Below are 27,079 nucleotides of genomic sequence, written 5' to 3'. Positions count from 1 at the left end.
GTTGGAGAGCAGTGATTACTGTGGTGCAGTAATCAGGAAAATCATTTATTTTAGCAAATATTTATTCAACTTTGTGTTAGGTACTCTTCTAGGTGCTTGAGAACAAAATAAATGAAAGTTCCTGTTTACAGTGGTGGAAACTAGCTAGTTAAGTGAAGTTTATAAGGTGGCACATAGTGATTCATGTCATAGAGAAAAGGGAAACAGGAAAAGCACTTAGGCAGAGTGTGGTTGGAAGCAGGTATGCTTTTTTTTTTTCTTTTGTCTTTTGGGGCCTCACCGATGGCATATGGAGGTTCCCAGGCCAGGGGTCTAATCGGAGCTGTAGCCGCAAGCCTTCACCAGAGCCATAGCAACATGGGATCTGAGCTGCATCTGTGCCCTACACCACAGCTCATGGCAACCCAAGATCCTTAATCCACTGAGCTAGGCCAGAGATCAAATCCCCGTCCTCATGGATGCTAGTCGGTTTCATTAAGCACTAAGCCACAATGGGAACTCCAGGTATGCTTTTTTTTTTTTTTTTTTTTTTTTTTTTTTTGGTCTTTTGTCTTTTTGTTGTTATTGTTGTTGCTATTTCTTGGGCCGCTCCCGCGGCATATGGAGGTTCCCAGGCTAGGGGTCCAATCGGAGCTGTAGCCACCGGCCTACGCCAGAGACACAGCAACACAGGATCCGAGCCGCGTCTGCAACCTACACCACAGCTCACGGCAACGCCGGATCGTTAACCCACTGAGCAAGGGCAAGGACCGAACCCGCAACCTCATGGTTCCTAGTCGGATTCGTTAACCACTGCACCACGACGGGAACTCCAGGTATGCTTTTTTTTTAAAAAAAAATGAACAGTTAGGGAACTCCTCATTGAGGTGACATTTGAGTAGAGACTGAAGGAAATGAGTGCCACTCACTTAAGTAGAGGAAGAACCTCCCAGGCAAAGAAAATGAAAGGTGCACAGGCCCTAAGACAAGAGTGTGTTCAGGGCATAGCAAAGAAACTAGCATGGCTCGAGTGGAAGCGAATGAGAAGGAGAGATTAAGGAGATGAAGGTAAGAGAGTTAGCCAGGGGTGAAGTCATATGTAGGCCATTGCAAGGTCCTCAGCATTTCTTGGTGCTGGGAATCCATTGGAAGGTTTCGAACCAAAGAGGTAGTGTGATCAGATGCATAAAAAGAGGCTTCTGACTGCTTTGTTGAAAATAAACCATAAGTCTTGGCACAGTGGGTTATGATCCAGCTTGTCTCTGTGGAGGTGGTGTTCAATCTCCAGTCTGGCGCCGTGGGTTAGGGATCCAGTATTGCTGCAGTTGTAGCAGAGGCCACAGCTCCAGCTTGGATTCCATCGCATATGCAGTGGGTGTGGCTGATAAAGAAAGAAAACAGACCATAGGTTTCAAGGGAGAGAGCAGGCTGAGTAGAGTTGGATCTGAGTATATTTTGCAAGTGGAGCTCAGGATTTGCCAATAGATTATTTGTGGAATATGAAAGAAAGGAGTCAAGGATGACTCCCAAGTGTTTTGGCCTGAGCAAATGAGAGAATAAAGTAATGAGATGGAGAAGTCTGCATAAAGAGTACTTTTGTGGAAAAGAAGGACAGGAGTTGGGTTTGGACCTGTGTAGTCTGAAATGCCCATTAATAGGAGTTAGATATGAGTAACGTGTTCAAAGGAGAGATCTGGGATAAAGACAAAAATTTAGAAGTTGGCATAGACCCAGAATTTAAGCCTTTTACAGGATGAGATGGCCAGGGTAGTGCATACAAAATAGAGAAGCTGGAGAGCTCGGGGGTATTCCCACTGTTTAGAGATGAAATACGAGGAGAAGCAGCAAATGCCAGAGCTCTCAAAGAAATAGGAAACCCAGAGGGATGCCCTGACAGCCAAACGGAGAAAGTGTGCTGAGGAGGGATGGAGGCCTATCAAAGCTACAGAAAGATCAGATAGTTGCTAGCAAGTCACATAGGATGAGGGCTGAGAAGCATTGGTTGAATTTAGCAGTGACCCTCATAAGGGCTGATTTAGTGGAACGGAGGAGGTGGTAGAGAATGTAAGAACAGCTGAAGACAGCACATAGAAACAACTCTTGCCAGGAAGTTGGTATTTCCAAATTTTTGTTATATTTGAGTATTAGTAAAATTATATTTAGCGTAGATTTTAGAATGTTTCGTGAATCTCGTGTTGGTTGTGTATATGTGTAAAATTTTTATGTAAGATTTCTTACCCTGCCTTTTAAAAAAGAAAAAAAAGGTTTGAGGAGTTCCCTGGTGGCTCAGCAGGTTAGGTAAGGATCCAGCATTGTCATTGGATTTGTAGTAACCAGTAGCTCTGGTTACTGCTGTGGTGTAGGTACAGTTAGTTCCTGGTCAGGGAATTTCCACATGCCATGGGCATAGCACCCCCCCACCCCAAAAAAAGGTTTAAAAATAAGAGATTAGGAAAAGGTGCAGAGAATGTTTAGAAAAGAGGTGGAGGATATAGGAGATGTTACTCATGTGAGCACAAAGGAAGGATTTAGGGAGCTGGGAAAGGTGGAAAATGTAATCAGAAAGGGAGAAGGTGGGGTTCCTGTCATGGCTCAGTGGTTAACAAACCCGGCTCTGATCCATGAGGATGTGAGTTCAATCCCTGGCCTTGCTCTGGGCTAAGGATCCAGCATTGCCGTGGCTGTGGTGTAGACCAGCAGCTGTAGCTCTGACTGGACCCCTACCCTGCGTACCTCCATATGCCATGGATGTAGCTCTAAAAAGCAAAAAAAAAGAAAAAAAAAAAAAAGGCATGGTGATCTTACTATCCAATACTGTCCAGTCCAGAAATATACCATTCTCCATAGAGGGCCACGGTAAATTAGTTTAGTTTTGTGGGCCTCTAAAAATGTAAAAAGCGTTCTTGACTCATAGGCTGTACAGGCTGTGGTCATCCTTAGGTGCCCTCTGCTTTATACTAGAAAGAAGCCCTAAGCAGAAGCTCTGGACAAAATTTTCATAGAGTCCTGTTTATTTTTTAATGGCCACACCCATGGCATATGGACGTTCCTTGGCAAGGGACTGAATTCAAGCTGAAACTGTGGCAGCATCAGATCTTTTAACTTAATCTGCCAGTGCCAGGCTGGGGATCAAACCCATACCTCTGCAGATACCAAAGCCACAGCAGTTGAATTCCTAACCCACTGTACCACAGTGGGAATTCCTTAAAGTATCATTTTTATTATTTCATGTATGACTTGCTTCATTCAGTACGTAATCTTTAGGTCCATCCATGTTGCTGCAAATGGCAGTAACTCATTTTTTTACAGTTGAGTAGTAGCCCATTGTTTATATAGATGGCACATCTTTATCCAGTTTTTTTTTTTTTTTTTTTTGTCTTTTTAGGGCCATACCTGCAGCATATGGAGGTTCCCAGGCTAGAGGTCTAATCCGAGCTCAAGCTGCTGGCCTTTGCCACAGCCCCAGTAAGGTGGAATCTGAGCCACGTCTGTGACCTATACCACAGCTCACGGCAATGCCGGATCCTTAACCCACTGGATAAAGCCAGGGACTGAACCTGCGTCCTCATGGATGCTAGTCAGATTTGTTTCTCCTGAGCCACGACAGAAACTCCCTATCCAGTCTTCTCTTGGTGGATATTTAGGTTGTTTGTTACTGCTGAATTTGCTACTGCTGAGCCACAATGGGAATTCCTTTGGTTTGTAATTTATAAGTCATTCTGATTGGTGTGAGATTATACCTCGTTGTTTTGATTTGCATTTCTCTAATTATTGATGTTGAGCATCTTTTCAAGTGTTTTTTGGCTATCTATCTGTCTTTGGGGAAATGCCTATTTTGATCTTCTGCCCATTTTTTGATTGGGTTTTATTTTTTTATGTAAAGCTACATGAGGTGTTTGTGTATTTTGGAGATTGGTCCTTTGCCGGTTGCTTCGTTTACAAAGATTTTCTCCCATCTGTGTTTGTCTTTTTTTTTTTTTTTTTTTCCTGGTTTCCTTTGCTGTGCAAGTTTTAAGTTTAATTAGATCTCATTTATTTTTTATGTTCATCACTCTAGGAGGTAGATCAAAAAGATACTGCTGCAGTTTATGTCAGCGAGTATCCTGCCTGTGTATTTCTCTAGGAGGTTTATAGTATCTGGCTTTATGTTTAGGTCCTTAATCCATTTTGAGTTTATCTTTGTGTATAGTGTTAGAGAATGTTCTAATCTCATTCTTTTACATGTAGCTGTCCAGTTCTCCTAGCACCAGTTATTGAAGAGACTGTCTTTCCTCTGTTTTTATGTTCTTGCCTCCTTTGTCATAGATTAGTTGAACATAGGTGTTTGAGTTTATTTCTGGGCTTTTTATCCTGTTCCACTTATCTGTATTTCTATTTTTGTGCCAATACCATACTTTTTTTGTCTTCTTGCCTTTTCTAGGGCCGCTTCCTGAGGCACATAGAGGTTCCCAGGCTAGGGGTCGAATCGGAGCTGTAGCCGCTGGCCTACACCAGAGCCACAGCAACTCGGGATCTGAGCCATGTCTGCAACCTATACCACAGCTCAGGGCAACGCCAGATCCTTAACCCACTGAGCAAGATCAGGGACCGAACCCACAACATCATGGTTCCTAGTCGGATTCGTTAACCACTGTGCCACGACAGGAACTCCAATACCATACTGTTTTTAATGACTAGCTTTGTAATACAGTCTGAAGTCAGGGAATCTGATTCCTCCAGTTCCATTTTTTTCTTAGGATTGCTTTGGCTATTCAGGGTCTTTTGTATTTCCATACAAATTTTAGAATATTTTGTTCTAGTTCTGTGAAAAACGCCATTGGTAATTTGATAGGGATTGCACTGAATCTGTAGATTGCCTTGGGTGCTGTAGTCATTTTGACAACATTGATTATTCCAATCCAAGGGCATGGTATATTTTTCCATCTTTTTGTGTCATCTTTGATTTCTTTCATCAGAGTTAGAGTTCTCATAGTGCAGGTCTTTTTTCTCTTTAGGTAGGTTTATTCCTAGATATTTTATTCTCTTTGATGCAGTTGTAAATGGGATCATATCCTTAATTTCTCTTCTTGATCTTTCATTGTTGGTGTATAGAAGTGCAAGAGATTTCCGTGATTAATCTTGTATCCTCCAGCTGTACCAGATTCACTGATGAGTTCTAACAGTTTTCTGGTAGAGTCTTTAGGATTTCCTAGGTATAGTGCAGATAGATGACACAACACTACTGCTTTTCCCATTTGGATTCCTTTTTATTTCCTTTTCTTCTGATTGCTGTGGCTAGGACTTCCAAAACTATATTGAATAACATGGTGAGAGTGCATATCCTTATCTTATTCTAGATCTTAGTGGAAATGCTTTTAGCTTTTCACCATTGAGAATGATGTTAGCTGTGGGTTTGTCACATCTGGCCTTTATTCTGTTGAGGTAGGTCCCCTCTGTGCCCACTTTTGGGAGAGTTCTTATCAAAAATGGAATTGAATTTTGTCAGATAACACTTATATGTGTAATCTAATAAATGATACAAACGAACTTATTTGTAAAACAAAAACAAACTGGCATTTCAAAACCATTCTTAAGGTTACCATAGAGGAAACCAAACGGGGTGGAGGGGAGGGAGGGAAGACTTTAGGAGGATGGGAATATTACATATAAATACCGCTCTATAAAATAACCTACTGTATAGCACAGGGAAATCTACTCAGCAGTTTGTAATTACCTATATGAGAAAATGGATATATGTATATGTATAACTGAGTCACTTCACTGTAAAACTGAAGCCAGTATCTTTTAAGCCAACTGTATTCCAATAAAATTTTAGAAAGTACATGTACCTGGTACAGAATTCAGATAATTATATGTAGGACAATAGAAGTAAACCTTCCTCCCCTGTCCACTAGCTATACTGCTTCCCTCCCTGCAATCTTCATTACCAGTTTCTTAATTATTTAAGATGATTTCTGTGACGGTATGAACATATATTTGCTCTTTGTCAGTCTTAAGATATTTAACTAGGTTCTTTTGCCTTTAGGTTTGAAGTATTAAATACGTAATACCTGTATTATCTATGATGTTATTGCTTCTCCTTTCCAAATCCAGCCTTCCCTGCCTACTCTGCAGTTATCAACTGGACCCTGTGAATACCCATCCCTTGTCAAGAGGTACAGTGTAAAGTTTTGTCAGTAGAGGGTGCTGGTGAGACAACAGGAGGGGCAGGAGGAGGAGTACTTTCCCTGGGTCCAGTGTTCCTATCAGATACCTGCAGCACACAGTGTCTACAGCCTTGTGCAGTGCCTGGCTTCAGCAGTACTCAGTGGGCAGCAGCACGCAGTACCCTCGCTTGGCTAGCTTCCCCTGACCCCCCGCCTCCCGAAGCACTTTCTAAGCAAAGTGCTCTAAGCGTAAACCTTCTGGGGCTGCGGCTCTTCAATTCAGCCAGGTTCTCTGTTGTTCATGGCTGTGCCTTCTCTATCAAGGTCTAGATCTCACCCCTAGCGCTCTTTCTTTGGATGTTCTGTCTCAGGCTAGGGTGAAGAGCCAGGAGGCTGGGCCCTGTGCCTGCCTAGAGTTCTCAGTTTCATGCTAACAAGTCCTCCTTTCTGCAGTCTACAGTTTCGGTTCATACCTCTGTAGTGTGGTTTCTGTCTCATGATTGGACTTGGATACAATACTTAAGCCTTCCTGACTAGAAAAGTAGTGGGTATAAAGTCACACAAGAAGATAACTCATCTCACCCCCGAGAGCAACTATTAATGTTATAATGCTAAGCTCATTTTATACTTTGTTCTAAATATAAAAATAAAACAGGTACTTGTCAAACAAAAAAAGGTACAAAAAAAGTAGTAGAAAAAAAATGCCTTCCTGTCCCCTTTCTAACCACTTAGAATATCACTATTAACATTTTCTTATACATTCTCCCAGAAATTTTTCCAGAAATTCTTGGTGCATCTAGAAATATAAGAGTGTATTTTTTAAACAAATAGAAAATCATACCATATATACCTTCATTTCATGGTAAAAATAAGAATTAGGGTAGAAGATTGGTCATTTTCCAACTTTATGACTTTGGACTGGCCTTCTAACTGTTCTGAAAATTCTGCTGATTAATTGGTAGGAGTGAAATTGTGGACCCAGATGTAAACATTCACAACAAAGGAATATGAAGTCAACAATATGAAGTCACTGACAGAGATGGTCTCTCTGAGCGGAGTGGCTTCCTAAGAAAATTTTAAGGTCATTATAAATGTTTCAGTTGAACTCTCAATCATGAGGTTATCTAAAAAAGCACTGGAGTTCCCGTCCGTGGCTCAGTGGTTAATGAATCCGACAAGGAACCATGAGGTTGCGGGTTCGATCCCTGGCCTTGCTCAGTGGATTAAGGATCCGGTGTTGCTGTGAGCTGTGGTGTAGGTTGCAGACACGGCTCAGATCCCAGGTTGCTGTGGCTCTGGTGTAGGCCGGTGGCTACAGCTCTGATTAGACCCCTAGCCTGGGAACCTCCATATTCCGTGGGAGCAGCCCTGGAAAAGTCAAAAAGACCAAAAAAAAGAAATAAATAAAAAAAAATTTTTAAAATAAAAAAGCACTGATACTTAATATTCCTGAAAACAGATTTAGCTAATTTCCAGAAATGCTAAATTCTATTCTGTACTTTTTGCTTCTACAGTAAGCACTGAATCAAAGCCTCCAGAATACAATCATATTTCCTAAATCCTCTTTCTTCACATTGGCAGTGGATAAAGGGAAGGTGTAAGTAAACCCCACTGTACCTAAGTTGATTAAATGTACAAAACAGACCCTGCAAAGATTAAGGAATACCTCTTTTCACCTCTCTCTGAAACTGCTTCAGTCCTTCCGTTAGCTGTTTTGTAATAACTTGACTACTCCTCTCATATTGCGGCTTCTCCCCAAACCCATCCCGTTTGTTGTTGTTTACTGTGGTTAGCCTGAAAGCCTGATGGGTCAGCACCCAGGGTAATGAAGAGTTAGATGTATCACCTTGATTAAAGGTCTGATCTTTAGTTGGGAAGATCATTTAGGCACTTCAGAGTTACTGGTAATAATCTATTTCTTGGGCTTGGTAATGGTTAAGCAGAGTATTTGGGGTTTTTTTAGTACGTACCTTATACATTTTTTCTCTTACATGCAGTATTTAATGAAAAGTTTTTGGATAATTAGGTTTTTAGAATTGTTGACAAATTTTCTTGATTCAGCAGTTTTTAGCTAAGTCTTCTATTTCTGAATGATTGGAGAGAATGGCAGTATCCATTTCCAGTGAAGGGTTAAGTGTTTATAGATTGAGGATGCCTTTCTTTCGTGGCAGTAAGCAGTGTGATGTCTTCTGCATCCAGGGGCTGACTTAACATGTTAGGTCTGTTGAGGCTTGGCAGTTGTAACACACATTGACTCAAAGACTTGACTGTTATGGCCTGAGCTTTGATACATTCTGTGAAATTCCTGGAAATACTCAACTCATGCAAGTTGGGCAGATTGTCCAGTGCATGAAAGAAGTTTCTGTATCCTTCCTGTGTAATCTTGTGGTTGATTGAAAGATTAAGATTCTCGGAGTTCGCGTTGTGGCGCAGTGGTTAACAAATCCGACTAGGAACCATGAGGTTGCGGGTTCGATCCCTGGCCTTGCTCAGTGGGTTGAGGATCCGGCGTTGCCGTGAGCTGTGGTGTAGGTTGCAGACGTGGCTCGGATCCTGCGTTGCTGTGGCTCTGGCATAGGCCGGGGGCTACAGCTCCGATTTCGACCCCCTAGCCTGGGAACCTCCATATGCCGTGGGAGCGGCCCAAAGAAATAGCAAAAAGACAAAAAAAAAAAAAAAAAAGATTCTCAAGTTTCTGGAAACCTCCATTGATTGGAACCTTGGCTATAAACATAGAAGCAAAATATTTATGAAAATGGAATCATAAAGACTTCTGTTTCAGTGCTGGTAGACTAGATTATTTGAACCAATCTCTTCTGCCACCATCACTTAAAGTAGAGAATGCCCAATTTTAATAAATAAAAGTATATACACTTAACAATGAGTACATTAAATAGATTTACTTCTAATTGGAATATCAAAGATTGCTAAATTGCATTTTTTTTTTTTTTTTTTTTTTTTTACCACATCTGTGGTATGTGAAGATCTGGGGACAGGATTGAACCCAAACCACAGCAGTGACAATGCCAGATCCTTAACCTGCTGCAGCACCAAGGAACTCCAATAAAGTACATTAAAAAAAAAAAAAAAAATCCAGTCATGGAGTTCATGTTGTGGTGCCATGAGATCAGCAGCATCTTGGGAGCACTGGGATGCAGGTTCGAACCCTGGCCTGGCACAGTGGCTTGTGGATCCGGCATTGCCGCAGCTGCAGCATAGGTTGCAATTGCAGCTGAGATCTGGTTGCTGGCCCAGGAACTCCATGTGCCCTGGGGTGGCCAAAAAAGAAAAAAAAATTTTTTGAACCATATGTTTTTCTAAGAGACATACTTTAAATATAACGACATAGAAAGATTAAAAGGGGTACATTTCTAAAATGTACCAAATGAAAGGCAGGCTGTCTTTTACTTCCAGATATGACCAGAAGGAATCTAAATCCACAGAACACTAGAAGGAACAATATGATAGTAAAAATGAGGAAATGGGCTGAACATTCTCAGAGGGGCAATGTCTTTGTAGACATTTTGCAGCAGAAAGCCTGAGTGATAGCACTGGCTTTTCATGTGAGCTGAAACAGTTTTATCTGCGGGTGGCTCACCAATTTCCATCATACTGTCATCATCCAAAATCCTGGAAAATGAGCTTACTCAGAAATGTTGAAGGTGCAGACACTGTTGGATGATGAGTTTAGCCACTTGATGGATCCCATCCCCAGTAGGATCAATTCTTCCAGGTTATTAAAACACCTAAAGTGTAGGCTATCAGAAGAGGAAAAAAAAAAAAAAGCTATTTTCTATACTGTGTTTCTTATTGTCTATAGCTTAAAATCATGCATATTCCAGGAGGCCCCATGTAGCATAGACTATTCCTCTTCCTCTCCAAAGGCTAGAGAAAGGGGTCCGCCTACACCTTGATCTTCACTGCTACCTCTAAACAACCATTCCTCCACCCTTCCCAGCCCGTCTCTTCTGCGCTGAAGTCCAGAATGCCTATCCTAAATCCATTTCCTCTTATTTATAAAAATTTAGCATTATTTTTTTGCCCTCACCTGTGGCATGCAGAAGTTCCTGGGCTAGGGACTGAATCTGCACCACAGCAGGGAAATGCTGCATCCTTAACTTGCTGAGCCACAAGGGGACGCCGCCACTTCCTCTTAGATTGAAGCGCCTCCAGGATACTCTCCTTGCTCCTCGGTGTCTTCAGCCCTCTTCCTTTCCTTCTTTCTTTTCCACCCATCATCAAGGATTTCTGCCTCTGCCTTCTAACACTAAAGCCTCACAATCTACCATTCTCAAGGTTTTCAGTTCACTTTAACCCCCTCCTTAGCATGATGCATTATGGATCACTTGATCTCTCGAAAGTTCTCTACTGCAGCCTCCCACCTGGACCTGTTGTGAACACTTTCTGGCATGAACAATATTATGGGCTTATTTTCTCCTTTCCTGTCCTGGTTCTTATGTTAGCCATTTCTCCCAGGACCCCCTGGTTCCTTTTAGGGAGGCCAGTATTTCAAAGTCAAGATCTAGATAGCTGGTATGCTCGTTGCTATTAGGGTACTTTCTAGTCTTGTCAGTTGACTGGGCTGAAAAACATGGATACATGCGTGTATAGTGAGATATAGATACAGGTATCACATCAATATAGGTTAAAAACCATGAGTCCACACCGGTATTTCCAATTCTAATTTAACACCTCAAAATTCTTTCCTCCCCTTTCACTATTTATAAATTTCTTCTCCAACAGTAAAGAAACTTGCCTCTCATTATATTAAGTGTGCTACTTTCTAGATCACCCTGTTATATGCTACCCACCTCCTTAGCCCCTGATCCTGCCTCAGCCTCCATGCCCCTCCCCTACCCACAGAGCTGCCTCCAAAAGATGGAAAGAGGCAGGAGCAACTTCACGCTTTATGCTCCACATTTCCACTGACTCCCCGTATATTTTCCTGTGTTAAAAAATGACAAGGATGGAGTTCCCGTTGTGGCTCAGTGGTTAACGAATCTGACTAAGAACCATGAGGTTGCGGGTTCGATCCCTGGCCTTGCTCAGTGGGTTAAGGATCCGGCATTGCCGTGAGCCGTGGTGTGGGTCGAAGACGCGGCTAGGATCCCACATTGCTGTGGCTCTGGCGTAGGCCGGCAGCTATAGCTCCGACTACACCCCTTGCCTGGGAACCTCCATATGCCGTGGGTGCAGCCCTAAAATTAAAAAAAAAAAATTTTAAGTGATAGAAATTAATAATTCAGATTCAGTTAATTAGTATGACTTAAGTAGATCATTCAGTCTTTGCACTGCAAACAATTCTGATAACTAGAAATATTTAAACATCTAGAAACAAAAGTACGTTACCTTGAAAATTCACTTAATATCAGGTATCCATTGCAATGGTTTGTTCTTTGACATCATTTGCATGTTTAAGATTTGGCTATTTTGAAAAAGTTCTTTAACCAAAATGTTACAATTATAATTCTTACCAAATGGAATGGGTTTAAAAAATAGTCCAGAAATTTTCATTTCCTCAAGTTTCTTGCAGGAAGCCGGTACAGTCATGAGAGACTCAAAATCCAAAAAGAAATTACATTGCAGATGGAAAATATGGAGGTCTGCAGAATTCTGAAATTAAAGATGATTGTAAATTTCTGTCAGAATTAGCCATATAATTGATTATTTTAACAATTTAAAAAAATTTATTACTTTGTTTCAGCAATACTGAATTAAAACAGAACATCATAATGTAATCTGGGCTTAGGTTCAGGTTCTTCAGCTAACTGGTGAGCTATGTGAACATGTGGTTACTGACTATCTCTGGGGATCAGTTTTCTCTATATAATAATACCAGTGATTCAGCCAAAACCGTCAACTTTAATATCTTGATGTCTCTAAGTTTGCACATGGTCTTTTCACTATAGAAACACCATGCAAAGAAACAAAAGCAGTGACAACTCTGAAGCAGAACCTAAATTTGATGAAAAAATTGCTGATAAGTATAAGAAAACAACTACTTCTGGCTTCAGCTACAATAACTTTTTTTTTGCATATACCTCTGCATGTCACTTTGGTAGACATTTACCTTTCTTCAGTCTTCAGTGCTTAGTCTTTACTACACTAAGGAATTGATGATACCTAATTCATTTTGCTAAATGAAACATTTAAGAAAGATAGCTATATGGGTTGTTCATCAACCGGAAGAATAGACGGATGAGAAACAGGGAAATGCTTCTGGTTGCTACCAGTTAGCAGATTTCCTTCCTGGTTTGGCAGATCTGAGAGTTACAATGTAAGAGTTACTTAAAAACAAAATAAAATAACTCTACAAATTGTTTTTGGAGAAGCAGAGTATACCACTGGTTAAGAGCTTAGACTTAGTAGCCAGAATTCCTGTGTTTGAATTACAGATTTACCATTTCCTTATCTGGGTGACCTTGAGCAAATATAGCTTAACCTCTGTAATTCCATTTCTGCAGCTGTAAAATGGGAAGAATAATAGTATTTTATCTTGTAGAATGAGTATGTAGATTAAATGAGCTAATGTTTATAAAATGCTTAGAATAATTCCTAGCATGTAGAAAGGGATCAATTAACTACACATAGCTCTCTGCTTTTTAACAATAAAGACTGCTATTTCTGCAATTTACCATGGGTACAGGCTACACCCTAAGATGCACAGAAACTTTAACTCTTAAATACGTTATTGGCCAAGTAACTTTTCCAAGTGATGTAAAAACAAGTACATCCTTACCTAATTTGGAAGGACCATACTCAGCTGAAATTCAGACCAATAATTTCTCCATATGGTGGATATATAGGAATTCTTCAGGAATAACTGAAAAAAAATCTTTATCATCCAGATTTACACACCGTTCTTTCAGGCACAAGAACTTGTCCAAATTAGAAAACAGTTGAGGAGTTCCTGTTGTGGCTCAGCAGAAACGAATCCTACTGGGAACCATGAGGTTGTGGGTTCGATCCCTGGCCCTGCTGAGTGGGTTGAGGATCTGGCATTGCCGTGAGCTGTGGTATAGGACACGGCTCGGATCTGGCGTTGCTGTGGCTGTGGTGTAGGCCTGCAGCTCCAGCTCCGATTGAACCCCTAGCCTGGGAGCCTCCATATGCCCCAAGTTCGGCCCTAAAAAGACAGAAAAAAAAAAAGAAAGAAAGAAAAAAGGGAGTTCCCGTCATGGTGCAGTGGTTAACGAATCCGACTAGGAACCATGAGGTTGCGGGTTCGGTCCCTGCCCTTGCTCAGTGGGTTAACGATCCGGCGTTGCCATGAGCTGTGGTGTAGGTTGCAGACGCGGCTCAGATCCCACGTTGCTGTGGCTTTGGTGTAGGCCGGTGGCTACAGCTCCGATTGGACCCCTAGCCTGGGAACCTCCATATGCCGCGGGAGCAGCCCAAGAAATAGCAAAAAGACAAAAAAAAAGAAAGAAAGAAAAAAGAGTTGATCTAGAAAGCTGCATACAATTTCCCATTATTTATCTACCCAGATCGAAATGGAAATACTGAAATTCTCATTCTGATTAGTCAAGCTATTTCATATTTTCTAATGAAAATCTTTCACATACCATAAGACATTTGTTTTTAGAAAGTACACATATGAAGATAATGCTTTTTGCAGCATTTATGACTATCCACTATATGAGAGGCCCTGTACTATGCTCTGGATTCACAAAAATAAGACATTTCAACAAATCAGGCTGGGACAACTGACTTTTCACATGCAAAAGAAGTTAGACCCTTTCCTCCCACCAATATATACAAAGTTAGCTCAAAATGAATCCACAACCTAAATATAAAATCTAGAACCACAAAACATTTACAAGAAAACAAGAATAAGTCTTAGGACCTTGGATTTGACAGTGGAGTCTTAGGTATGCTGCCAAGAGCACTAGCAAAAAAGAAAAATAGACAAATTGGATTTCATCGAAATTTAAAACTTTATAGACTGAAGGACACTGTCAAGGCAGTGAAAAAGTCAATCTTCAGAATAGAAGAAAATATTTAAAAACCACATATCCAAAAAAGATTTCATTATACAAAGAACGCATATAACTCAGAATAGAATTAAAAAATTGACAAAGGAACAAACAACCCAATCAAAAAATGGGCAGCAGACTTAGACATTTCTCCAAAAAAGACATGTAGATGGCCAGTAAGCACATGAAAAGATGCCCAATATCACTAATTACAGTTAGAGAAATGCAAATTAAAACTACAATGAGATATCACCCCACACTGGTCAGAATGTCCATGAGCAAAAAGACTACAGGAGTTGATGTCATGGCTCAGTGGTAAGGAACCCGATTGGTATCCATGAAGACACCGGTTTGGTCCCTGGCCTCGTTCAGGGGGTTAAGGATTTGGCGTTGCTGTGAGCTGTGGCATAATAGGTCATAGACGCGGCTCAGATCCCACATTGCTATGGCTGTGGTGTAGGCCAGTAGCCACAGCTCTGATTCAACCCCTGGCCTGGGAACTTCCATATGCCCCGGGAGCAGCCCTACAAATAATAAATGCTGGAGAGAATTTGGAGAGAACGGACCCTTTTCTACATTGCTGGTGGGAATGTATATTGGTATAACCACTGTAAAAAGACAGTATGGAGATTCCTTTAAAAACTAAAAGTTATAATATGATCCAGCAATACCACTCCTGGGCATATATCCAGACAAAACTACAATCCAAAAAGATACATGCACCCCTATGTCCAGAGAGCACTACTTAAAAAGCCAAGACATGAAAGCATGTTAAATGTCCGTCGACAGATGAATGGATAAAGATGTGTGTGTGTATATGTATGTATGTATTATGGAATATATATATATAATGGAATATATATATACATCCTTAACCCTCTGTACCACAGGATTTTAAATATATATATATGTTTTATATAATATATATAATGGGATATTACTCAAAAAGGAATGAGATAATGCCTTTTTTTTTTTTTTTTTTTGTCTTTTTGCCTTTTCTAGGGCCACTCCCACAGCATATGGAAGTTCCCAGGCTAGGGGTCAAATCGGAACTGTAGCCTCCGGCCTATGCCAGAGCCACAGCAACTCAGGATCTGAGCCGCATCTGCAAACTACACCACAGCTCATGGCAATGCCGGATCCTTAACCCACTGAGCAAGGCCAGGGATTGAACCTGCAACCTCATAGTTCCTAGTCGGATTCGTTAACCACTGCGCCATGATGAGAACTCTGCCATTTTCAGTAATATAGATGGATCTAGAGATTATCATACTAAGTGAAGTAAGAGAAAGACAAATGTGATAGCACGTATGTGGAATAAAAGATGACACTAATTTATTTACAGAACAGGAGTGGAATTATTAGACATAGAAAACAAAAGGGGAAGGAGTAGGGATAAACTGGACTTTGAGATTAAGAGATATATACTACTGTGTATAAAATAGGTAAACAAGGACCCACTGTATCACACAGGGTATTCAATATCTTACAATCATCTATAATGGAAATGAATCTGAGAAAGTATATATTTTTAATATGTGGGTGTGTAATATATATGTATACACACACTTACAACTAACAACACTGTAAATCAGATATATTTCAATTTTTAAAAATGGGCTAGGAGTTCTCACCTTGGTGCAGTGGGCTAAGAATCCGACTACAGAATGTCGGGGAAACAGGCAAGATGGCAGAGGAATAAGGTCACACCTTCTCCCACAAACATAAAAGAAACACATCTACATGTAAAACAACTCGCACAGAACCATCAACTGAATGCTGGCAGAGGAACTTAAACCTCCAAAAAGGGCAAGAAACTTTTGACATAACTGGGTAGAAAAGAAAAAAACAGAGAGAAAAGGAATCAGGATGGGACTAGCATTCCTGAGAGGGAGCCGTGACAGAGAAAAGGAACCCGCATCCTGAGAAGCCACCTGATGGAAAAATCAGCGGAGTCAGAGGGACCTCAAAGTCATCGCAAAAAGCACAGCAGCTGGACTGAGCATAGCAAAGCAGAGTGAGAGCCTCACAGATCCTCTGAAACACCGGACAACACAGCCTGAGATGCTCAGGCGGGGGGCAGGGCACTGAGGCTCCGGAGGTCAGTCCTGGGGAGAGGACTGGATGTGGGGACAGCCTAAGGGCCTAAGGAGCAGTGTGCCATGGGTGGGGGAGCAGTATGCTATCGGTTAGGGAGTGGAACACCATGGCAGAGGGAACCCAGGGAAAGGGCCGGACCCACAGGAGAGGCAAGGCACCTTTGCTGGGGAGGGTGAGAGGAGGAGGGGCAGACCACCACAGGAAACCCTACACCGGAGTGTGTGCATGCCCTTGGGCTCTCAGAGGGCAGAGCAGCTCTGGCGCAGGCTATGGGCAGCAAGAAACCTCTTGCTCATTTAGGGGAGATTGGGGGCTTTTTGTGCAGGCTACCGGTGGCCAGGCACTTCTTGTGTGGGCTAAGGGCATCAGGGTCTAAGTGCAGCGGGGTGCCTCTTGCACGATCTACAGGTGGCAAAGACAGAACACACTGGTGGTTTCAGAGGCCAGAGGGAAGCGTGGCTTGCCACCACTAGGGGCCTGTGGGTGGGCTCCACCTGCGACCCCAATCACCTCAGGGGTTGGCAAAAAAGAAAAAAAGAGGGCGCTGCAATCAAGCACCGTATGCTGTTGTTCTCACTCCGCAGGGAACACACCTGCCCTGCAGCTGCCACTGCTGAATGCTCTGGGCAGTGCCCAGACACTTGATCACTGTCCCTTCCCAAGATCCTACAAGTAGGAGCAACTGGTGCAGCACCTCCTGCATGGGCTAAGTGGGACAGGGTGCTTCTTGCATGGTCTGCAAACGATGGGGGCAAACTGTCACAGTGATCCCTGATTCCAGAGGTGGGCATGGCCCACCACCACTGGGAATACCTGAAAAAAAATCACTTGCAGCCCCAACCACCTCAGAGGGCACAACAGAGAAGGGCAATGGAGCACCACCTATAGTTACCGTCGCTCCCTCAGAAGCACACCTGCCCTGCTGCTGCCACTGCCAAACGCTCTGGGCAGTGCCCAGACGCTTGATCACTGTCTCTTCAAAGGAACCTGCAGTGAGGAGCAGCTTGTGCAGCACCTCCTCTGGGGGATAAGCAGGATGGGGTGCTTCTGGCATGTTCTACAGGAGGTGGGGGCAAATCACCAGTTATCTCTAGCTCCAGAGGTGGGAGTGGCTCGCCATCACCAGAGGTAGGTGAACAGACACCACTTGCAGGCCCATTCACCTCAAGGGCACCACAGAGGAGGGCACTGTGACCGAACACCACCTGTTAGTGCTCTCACACCCCTGGGAACACACCCGCCCTGCTGCTGCCACTGCCAAATATTCCTCGCAGTACCCACATGCCTGATCTCTGTCCCTTCCCAGGATCCTGAAACTAGGAACAGCCTATGCAGCACCTCTATGTGGGCTGAGATGGGTTGCTTCAAGCATGGTCTACAGGTGGCGAGGGCAAACCACCGCAGTTATCACAACTCTAGAGACAGCCATGGCCCACTCCCAAGTGGGGTCCCTGAACAGGCACCACCTGAGGTTCCAACCACCTCAGAGCAGGGCATTGCAATCGAACACAAGCTGTTGTTGCTTTCACTCTCCTGGGAACTCAGGCACCCTGCTGCTTCTACTGCCATATGCTCTGGTCACCCTGAAGATCTGCCTAGAGCTTGTTACCACTTCCCAGGACCCTGCAGCTAGGAGTAGCCTGTGCCACCTTCCTGCAGGTCCTTGCTGCTGTCGAGAGCCCAATGACCAGGCACTGACTGCTGGCCCTACCCATTGCCTCCTTCTCCCTGAAAACACACTGAGCATCCTGGGGGTAACCGCCTTCTCACACCGAAGAAAGAAGACAGCAAATATTCAAACTCCCACAGCAAAAATAAATAGTAACCCCCCAAAAAATACAAAGGGGTACTCTTGCATAGAAGTCGCCTTACAAGACTACAGTTTGGCTTCCCCGAACCCACAGAAAAAGAAAAACACAAGCAAGATGAAGAAGCTCAGAAACCATTCCCAGTTAAAGGAACAGAATTCATCTAAAGCAGTCAACAATGAAACAGACCTCTGCAGTCTGACAGACTTTGAGTTCAAAAGGGAGACAGTGAAAATACTGAAGGAATTAAGAAAGGAATGAACAGTGATGCAGATTCCTTTAGAAAGGAACTGGAAAATATAAGGAGGCAAGAAAAACTATAAAATTCATTTGCAGAGATACAAACTGAGCTAAAGGCAATAAAGAGCAGAGTGAATAATGTAGACGAACAAATTAGTGACGTGGAAGATAGAACGATGGTAATCAATCAGGACAGCAGAGAGAAAACCAAATGAAAATGAAAAAACATGAAAGCAATATAAGAGACCTATGGGATAGTATAAAGTGGGCCAATCTATACATAATAGGAGTTTCAGAAAGAAAAGAAAAAGAAAAGGGGATTGAAAATATATTTGAAGAAATTATGGCTGAGGGAGTTCCCGTCGTGGTGCAATGGTTAACGAATCCAACTAGAAACCATGAGGTTGCAGGTTCGATCCCTGCCCTTACTCAGCAGGTTAAGGATCTGGTGTTGCCGTGAGCTGTGGTATAGGTCGAAGACGTGGCTCGGATCCTGCGTTGCTGTGGCTCTGGCGTAGGCCGGTGGCTATGTCTCCGATTCGACCCCTAGCCTGGGAACCTCCATATGCCGTGGGAGCGGCTCAAGAAAAGGCAAAAAAGACAAAAAAAAAAAAAAAAAAAAAAAAGGAAGAAATTATGGCTGAAAACTTTTCAAATCTAAAGGATACTGTTATCAAGATACAGGAAGCACAGCAGAGGGCCCCAGACAAGTTGAACACAAACAGGCCCACACCAAAACATATTATAATAAAAACGGCAAACGTAAAAGAGAGATTTTTTGTTTTTTGTTTTTGTTTTTTTGTCTTTTCTAGGGCTGCACCCATGGCATATGGAGGTTCCCAGGCTAGGGGTCTAAGCCAGCCTTCACCACAGCCACAGCAATGTGTGATCCAAGCTGCATCTGTGACCTACACCACAGCTCACAGCAACGCCGGATCCTTAATCTGCTCAGCAAGGCCAAGGACCGAACCCACAACCTCATGGTTCCTAGTTGGATTCGCTAACCATTGCACCACGACGGGAACTCCAAAAGAGAGGATTCTAAAGGCAGCAAGAGAAAAGCAAAGTGTTAATTATAAGGGAACCCCCATAAGGCTATCAGCTGATTTCTCTACAGAAACACTACAGGCCAGAGGAGAGTTTTGCAACCTAGAATACTCTATCCAGCAAGAATATCATTTAAAATAAAAGAGGAAATAAAGAATTTCTCCAACAAACAAAAGCTAAAAGAGTACAGCAACACTAAATCCATTCTGAAAGAAATAAAGGGCTTCTCTAAATTAAAAAAAAGAAAGAGAAAAGAAAAAAAATTAGGATGGAGGAAACCACAATTGGAAAGTAGTCACTTAAATAAGTCAGCATACAGATCTATACATGAAGATGTTAAAAAAAAAAAGACATCAAAATCATACAATGTGGGGAAGAAAAGCAAGAAAATATAGATTTTTTTATTTTAATGATGTGTCTCAGCCTATATGACTATCAGGCAAAAGCAAGCAGATATAGGAAGGGGTTAACATACTTAAAAAACAGAGAAACCACAAATCAAAACCAAATATTACATTCACAAAACCTGAAAAGAAAAGTACTCAAGCATAAAATAAATGGAAACCATCCAACAAGAACAACAAAAGAAAACATAGAATCAACTGGAAAATAAGGTTTAAAATGTCAATCACCTTAAATGTCAATGGACTAAATGCTCCAATCAAAAGACACAGCGTGGCAGATTGGATAAAAAAGCAAGAACATTCAATCTGCTGCCTACAAGAGACTCACCTTAGGGCAAAGGACACATTTAGAAAGAAAGTGAGGGGATGGGAAAAAATATTTGATGCCAATGAACATGACAGGAAAGCAGGAGTTGCAATACTCCTAATCAGACAAAATAGACTTTAAAATGAAGGCCATAAAGAATGACAAAGAAGGACACTATTTAATGGTTAAAGGAGCCATTCAAGAAGAGGATATTACAATTGTCAATATATATGCCCCTAACATAGGAGAACCCAGATACTGCCAACAAATACTAACAGACATAAAAGGAGAAATTAATGGGAATACAATCAGTAGGAGACTTTAACACCCCACTCACATCAATGGACAAATCCTCTAGACAGAAAATCAATAAGGCAACAGAGATCCTAAAGGACACAATAGAAAAGTTAGACTTACTTGATATCTTCAGGACACTACATCCACAAAAATCAGAATAGGAGTTCCCATCGTGGTGCAGTAGAAACGAATCCAACTAGGAAACATGAGGTTGTGGGTTCGATCCCTGGCCTTGCTCAGTGGGTTAAGGATCCAGCGTTGCCATGAGCTGTGGTGTAGGTCGCAGACGCGGCTTGGATCTGGCATTGCCATGGCTCTGGCATAGGCTGGCAGCAACAGCTCTGATTAGATCCCTAGGCTTGGAACCTCCATATGCCGTGGGTGTGACCCTAAAAGGTCAAAAGAAAAAAAATCAGAATATACATTCTTCTCAAGTGCACATGGAACATTCTTAAGAATTTATCACAGACTGGAACACAAAGCTAACCTCAACAAATTTAAGAGTATAGAAATTATTTCAAGTATCTTTTCTGACGACAATGGCATGAAACTAGAAATAATCACAGGAAAAGAAATGAGAAAAAACTTAACTACATGGAGACTAAACAACATGCTACTAAAAAAACCCATGGGTCAATGAGGAAATCAAGAAGGAAATTAAAAAATACCTTGAGACAAATGATAATGAAGACACAACCACTCAAAATCTATAGGATGCCGCAAAAGCAGTGCTCAGAGGGAAGTTCATAATAATACAGGCCTTCCTCAAAAAAGAAGAAAAATCTCGAATAGGCAACTTAACCCACCACCTAAATGAATTATAAAAAGGAGAACAAACAAAACCTAAAGTCAGCAGAAGGAAGGAAATCATAAAGGTCAAAGAGGAAATCAATAAAATAGAAATTTAAAAAACAATAGAAAAAAATTAATAAAACCAAGAACTGGTTCTTTGAAAAGGTAAACAAAATTGATAAACCTCTGGCTAGACTCACAAAGAAGAGGAGAGAAAAAACCCAAATAAACAAAATAAGAAGTGAAAAAGGAGAAGTCACAATTGATACTGCAGAAATACGAAAAACCACGAGAGAAATCTATGAACAATTGTATGCCAACAAATTTGAAGAAATGGACAACTTTATAGAGACTTACAGCCCACCTTAACTGAATCAAGAGGAAATAGATCAATTGAACAGACCAATCACTAGAAATGAAATTGAACATGTCATAATAACACTCCCTACAAATAAAAGTCCAGGACCAGATGGCTTCACAGGTGAATTCTAGCAAACATACAAAGAGGAATTTATACCTGTCCTCCTTAAACTTCTTCAAAAGGTTGAAGAAGAAGGAACACTTCCAAAGACATTCTATGATGCCACCATCACCCTAATTCCAAAACCAAAGATACCACCAAAAAAAAAACAAAAAAAAAAAAAAACAAAAACCAACCAACCAACCAAACAAACAAACAAAAAAAACTATAGGCCGATATCTTTGATAAACAAAATTTTAGCCAACCAAATCCAACAACACATAAAAAAGACCATATACCATGACCAGGTAGGATTCATCCCAGGTACACAAGGATGGTTCAACATATGCAAATCAAACAACGTCATACACCGTATTAACAAAAGTCAAAAACCACATGATCATCTCAATAGATTCAGAGAAAGCATTTGACAAAGTCCAACATCTATTCATGATTAAAACTCTTACCAGGGAGTTCCCGTCGTGGCGCAGTGGTTAATGAATCCAACTAGGAACCATGAGGTTGCAGGTTCCATCCCTGGCCTTGCTCAGTGGGTTGAGGATCCGGCGTTGCTGTGAGCTGTGGTGTAGGTCGCAGACGAGGCTCGGATCCCAAGTTGCTGTGGCTCTGGCGTAGGCCAGTGGCTACAGCTCCAATTAGACTCCTAGCCTGGGAACCTCCATATGCTGCGGGAGCAGCCCAAAAAATAAAATAAAAATAAATAAATAAATAAAACTCTTACCAAAGTGGGTATAGAGGGAACATACCTTAACAAAATAAGAGCCATTTATGACAAACCCACAGCAAACATAATATTCAATAGAGAAAAGCTGAAAGCTTTCCCACTAAAATCTGAACAAGACAGGAATGCCCACTCTTGCCAGTTAGTACTGGAAGTCCTAACTTCAGCAATCAGACAAACAAAAGAAATAAAAGAAATAAAAGGCATCCAAGTAGGAAGAGAGATAAAACTGTCACTGTATTCAGATGACATGATACTGTATATAGAAAACCCTAAGGACTCAACCCAAAAACTACTTGAACTGATCAACAAATTCAGCAAAAAGTAGCGGGATATAAGATTAACATTCAGAAATCAGTAGCATTTCTGTATACTAACAATGAAATATTAGAAAAGGAATACAAAAATACCTTTTAAAATTGCACCCTAAAAATCAAATACACAGAAATACACCTGACCAAGGAGGTAAAGGACTTATATACCGAGAACTAGAAAACATTAATCAAGGAAATTAAAGAAGATGTAAAGAAATGGAAAGATATTCCATGCTCCTGGGTTGGAAAAATTAGTATTCTAAAAATGACCATACTGCCCAAAGCAATCTACAGATTAAATACAACCCCTATCAAATTACCCATGACATTTTTCACAGAACTTGAACAAACAATCCAAAAATTTATATGGAACCAAAAATGACCCAGCATTGCCAAAGCAATTATGAGGAACAAAAACCAAGCAAGAGGCATAACTCTCTCAGACTTCATGCACTATTACAAAGCCTCAGTCATCAAGACAGTGTGGTACTGGTACCGAAACAGACATATAGACCAATGGAACAGAATAGAGAACCCAGAAATAAACCCAGACACCTATGGTCATTTAATCCTTGACAAAGGAGGCAAGAACATAAAATGGGAAAAAGACAGTTTTTTCAGCAAGTATTGCTGGGAAACCTGGACAGCTGCATGCATATCAGTGAAACTAGAACACACCCTCACACCATGCATGAAAATAAACTCAAAATGACTGAAAGACTTAAATATAAGACAGGACACTGTCAAGCTCCTGGAAGAGAACATAGGCAAAACATTCTCTGCTATCAACCTTACAAATGTTTTCTCAGGTCGGTCTCTCAAAACAACAGAAATAAAAGCAAAAATAAACCAATGGGACCTAATCAAACTGACAAGCTTTTGCACAGCAAAGGAAACCAAAAAGAAAACAAAAAGACAACTTCCAGAATGGGAGAAAATAGTTTCAAATGATGCAACTGACAAGGGCTTAATCTCTAAAATATACAAACAACTTATACAACTCAACAGCAAAAAAGCCAACAACCCAATGGAAAAATGGGCAAAAGACCTGAATAGACATTTCTCCAAAGAAGATCAACAGATGGCCAACAAGCACTTGAAACAATGCTCAACATCCCTGATTAGTAGAGAAATGCAAATCAAAACTACCATGAGATACCACCTTACACCAGTCAGAACGGCCATCATTAGTAAGTCCACAAATAACAAATGCTAGAGGGGGTGTGGAGAAAAGAGAATCCTCCTGCACTGTTGGTGGGAATGTCAACTGGTACAGCCACTATGGAGAACAGTATGGAGGTACCTTAGAAATCTCCACATAGAAGTACCATATGACCCAGAAATCCCACTCTTCGGCATATATCCGGACAAAACTTTCTTTGAAAAAAACACATGCACCTGCATGTTCATTGCAGCACTATTCACAATAGCCAAGACATGGAAACAACCTAAATGTCCATTGACAGGTGATTGGATTAGGAAGATGTGGTATATATACATAATACAGTACTACTCAGCCATAAAAAGAACCAAATAGGAGTTCCCATTGTGGCTCAGTGGTTAACAAATCCGACTAGGAACCATGAGGTTGCGGGTTCGATTCCTGGCCTCGGTTGCTGGGTTAAGGATCCGGCGTTGTCGTGAGCTGTGGTGTAGGTCCACAACGTGGCTCGGATCCTATGTTGCTATGGCTGGTATAGGCTGGCAGCTACAGCTCCGATTGGACCCCTAGCCTGGGAACCTCCATATCCTCCAGGAGCGGCCCTAGAAAAGGCAAAAAGACCAATAAATAAATAAATAACCAAATACCATTAAAATGATTGAAATACCAGCATTTTTAGCAACATGGATGGACCTAGAAATTATCATGCTAAGTGAGGTCAGCCATACAATGAGACACCAACATCAAATGCTTTCACTGACGTGGAATCTGAAAAAAGGACAGACTGAACTTCTTTGCAGAACAGATGCTGACTCACAGATATTGAAAAACTTATGGTCTCCGGAGGAGACAGTTTGGGGGGTGGCGGGATATGCTTGGTTATGGTATAGAAATCCTGTGAAATTGGATTGTTATGATCATTATACAACTACAGATGTGATAAATTCATTTGAGTAATAAAAAAATATATCATTAATAAATATGCAATACTCATATATGCAAACATAAAAAAAAGAACCAAATAATGCTATTTGCAGCAACTTGGATGGAACTAGAGACTCTCATAGTGAGTGAAGTCAGTCAGAAAGAGACAAATACCATATGGTATCACTTATATCTGGAATCCAATATACAGCAATAAATGAACCTTTCACAGAAAAGAAAATCATTGACTTGGGGAATAGACTTGTGGTTGCCAAGGGGGAGGGAGTGTATGGATTGGGAGCTTGAGTTTAATGGATGCAACCTATTGCCTTTGGAATGAATTAGCAATGAGATCCTGCTGTGTAGCACTGGGAACTATGTCTAGTCACTTATGATGGAGCATGATAATGTGAGAAAAAAAAAGGCATACCTGTATGCCTAACTGGGTCACCATGCTGTACAGTAGAAAGAAATTGTATTGGGGAAATAACAAAAACAAAAAGAATCCAACTATGGTGGCTCAGGTCACTGCAGAGATGTGGGTTTAATCACTGGCCTGGTGCAGTGGGTTAACAGAGCAGGCATTGGATTCAATTCCTGGCCCAGAAACGTCCATATGCCACAGGTGCAGCCATAACAAATTTTTTTTTCTCTTTAGGGCCGCACCTGCAGCATACAGAGATTCACAGACTGGGTGTCCAGTTGGAGCTATAGGTGCTGGCCTACACCACAGCAACATCAGATCTGAGCCACCGCTGTGACCTATACCACAGTTCACAGCAATGCCAGATCCTTAACCCAATGAGTGAGGCCAGGGATCAAACCCCCAATCTCATGGTTCCTATTTGGACTTGTCTCCGCTGTACCACGGCAGCGTGGTGAACTCACTCACCCACCCAATTTTTTTCTTTGTTTTTTTTTTAGGGCTGCACCCTCGGTATATAGAGGTTCCCAGGCTAGGGGTTGAATCAGAGCTGTAGCCACTGGCCTACACCACAGCCACAGCAACATCAGATCCAAACTGCATCTGAGACCTACACCACAGCTCACGGCAATGCCGGATCTTTAACCCACCGAGTGAGGCCAGGCATCAAACCTGCATCTTCATGGATGCTAATCAGATTCATTTCTGCTGAGCCACGATGGGAACTCTCACCAAAAATTTTTTAAATAAATTTTTTAAATATCCTGTGGTACAGAGGATTGAGGATCTGACATTGTCACCATGGTGGCTTGGGTCACTGCTGTGGGACAGGTTTGATCCCTGGCCTGGGGAACCGCCACATGCCACAGACATGGCCAAAAAAACTAAATAAAAAATAGCATTTCATACCTACTAGGTTGACTCTGATTTAAAAAAACAAAACATCAAGGATTTCAAGAAACTGGAGCCCTTGTACATTGCTTGTAGGAATGTAGAATGCTACAGCCAGAGTAGTAAACAGTTTGGAGTACCCTTGAAAATTAAAATGGAATTACTATCATTAATATGATCCAGCATGGAGTTCCCATCGTGACTCAGTGGTTAACGAATCCGACTAGGAACCATGAGGTTGCGGGTTCGATCCCTGGCCTTGCTCAGTGGGTTGAGGATCTGGCGTTGCCGTGAGCTGTGGTGTGGGTCGCAGCTCGGATCCCAAGTTGCTGTGGCTCTGGTGTAGGCCGGCAGCTACAGCTGATTGTACCCCTAGCCTGAGAATCTCCATGTGCTGCAGGTGCGGCCATAGAAAAGACAAACAAAACAAAACAAAACATGATCCAGCAATTCCACTTCTGGGTATATATCCAAGAGAATTGAAGGTAGGGTCTCAAAGTGATATTTGTGCACCCGTGTTCACAGCAGCTTTAGCCAGAAGAAACAGTGCCAGTGTCCATCAACAGATGAACAAAACGTGATGTATGCATACAGCGGAATATCATTCCGCTGTAAAAGTAGTGAAGTTCTGACACATGCTACAACATGGATGAACCTTAAAAACGCTAATGCTAAGTAAGAGAAGCCGGACACAAAAGGACAGAATACGGCATGTTTTCACTTCCATGAAATGTCTAGACCAGCTCATAGACAAGTAGACTAAGACATCAGCAGCTGGGCAGTGGGAGAGGTTCTTGTTAAACAGATACAGAGTTTAGGATGATGAAATGAAAAGGTTCTGGAAAGGGATAGTGATGATGGTTATACAGCACTGCAGTCATACTTAATGCCACTGAATTGTATACTTAAAAATGGTTTTAGGAGTTTCCTGGTGGTTTAGCAGATTAAGGATCTAGCGTTGTCACTGCTATGGCATGGTGTGATTCCTGGCCTGGGAACTTTTGCATGCTGCAGGCTTGGCCAAAAAAAAAAAAAAAAAACGATTTTAAAATTTTATATATGTTTT

General features: G+C 41.7%; 1 long non-coding RNA gene across 1 annotated transcript; it reads right to left on the bottom strand.

Moving 5' to 3' along the window:
* Window positions 1-8,959: 8,959 nt before the first annotated feature.
* On the bottom strand, window positions 8,960-15,973 carry LOC146395599 (uncharacterized). The gene is made up of 4 exons (XR_014831522.1): window positions 15,766-15,973; window positions 11,600-13,327; window positions 10,174-10,707; window positions 8,960-9,883 (listed from the first exon to the last, which is right to left on the bottom strand). It is a non-coding gene; the product is annotated as an uncharacterized LOC146395599 (long non-coding RNA).
* Between the last annotated feature and the right edge of the window lie 11,106 nt (window positions 15,974-27,079).

The sequence above is a fragment of the Sus scrofa genome, chromosome 16 (assembly GCF_054392235.1).
Source record: "Sus scrofa isolate SSC_HxYL_T2T_F1_AM1 chromosome 16, Sscrofa_HxYL_maternal_Yorkshire_Landrace_v2.0, whole genome shotgun sequence".
NCBI classification, from domain to species: domain Eukaryota; kingdom Metazoa; phylum Chordata; class Mammalia; order Artiodactyla; family Suidae; genus Sus; species Sus scrofa.
This window is presented reverse-complemented; position numbering and strand designations above follow the sequence as displayed.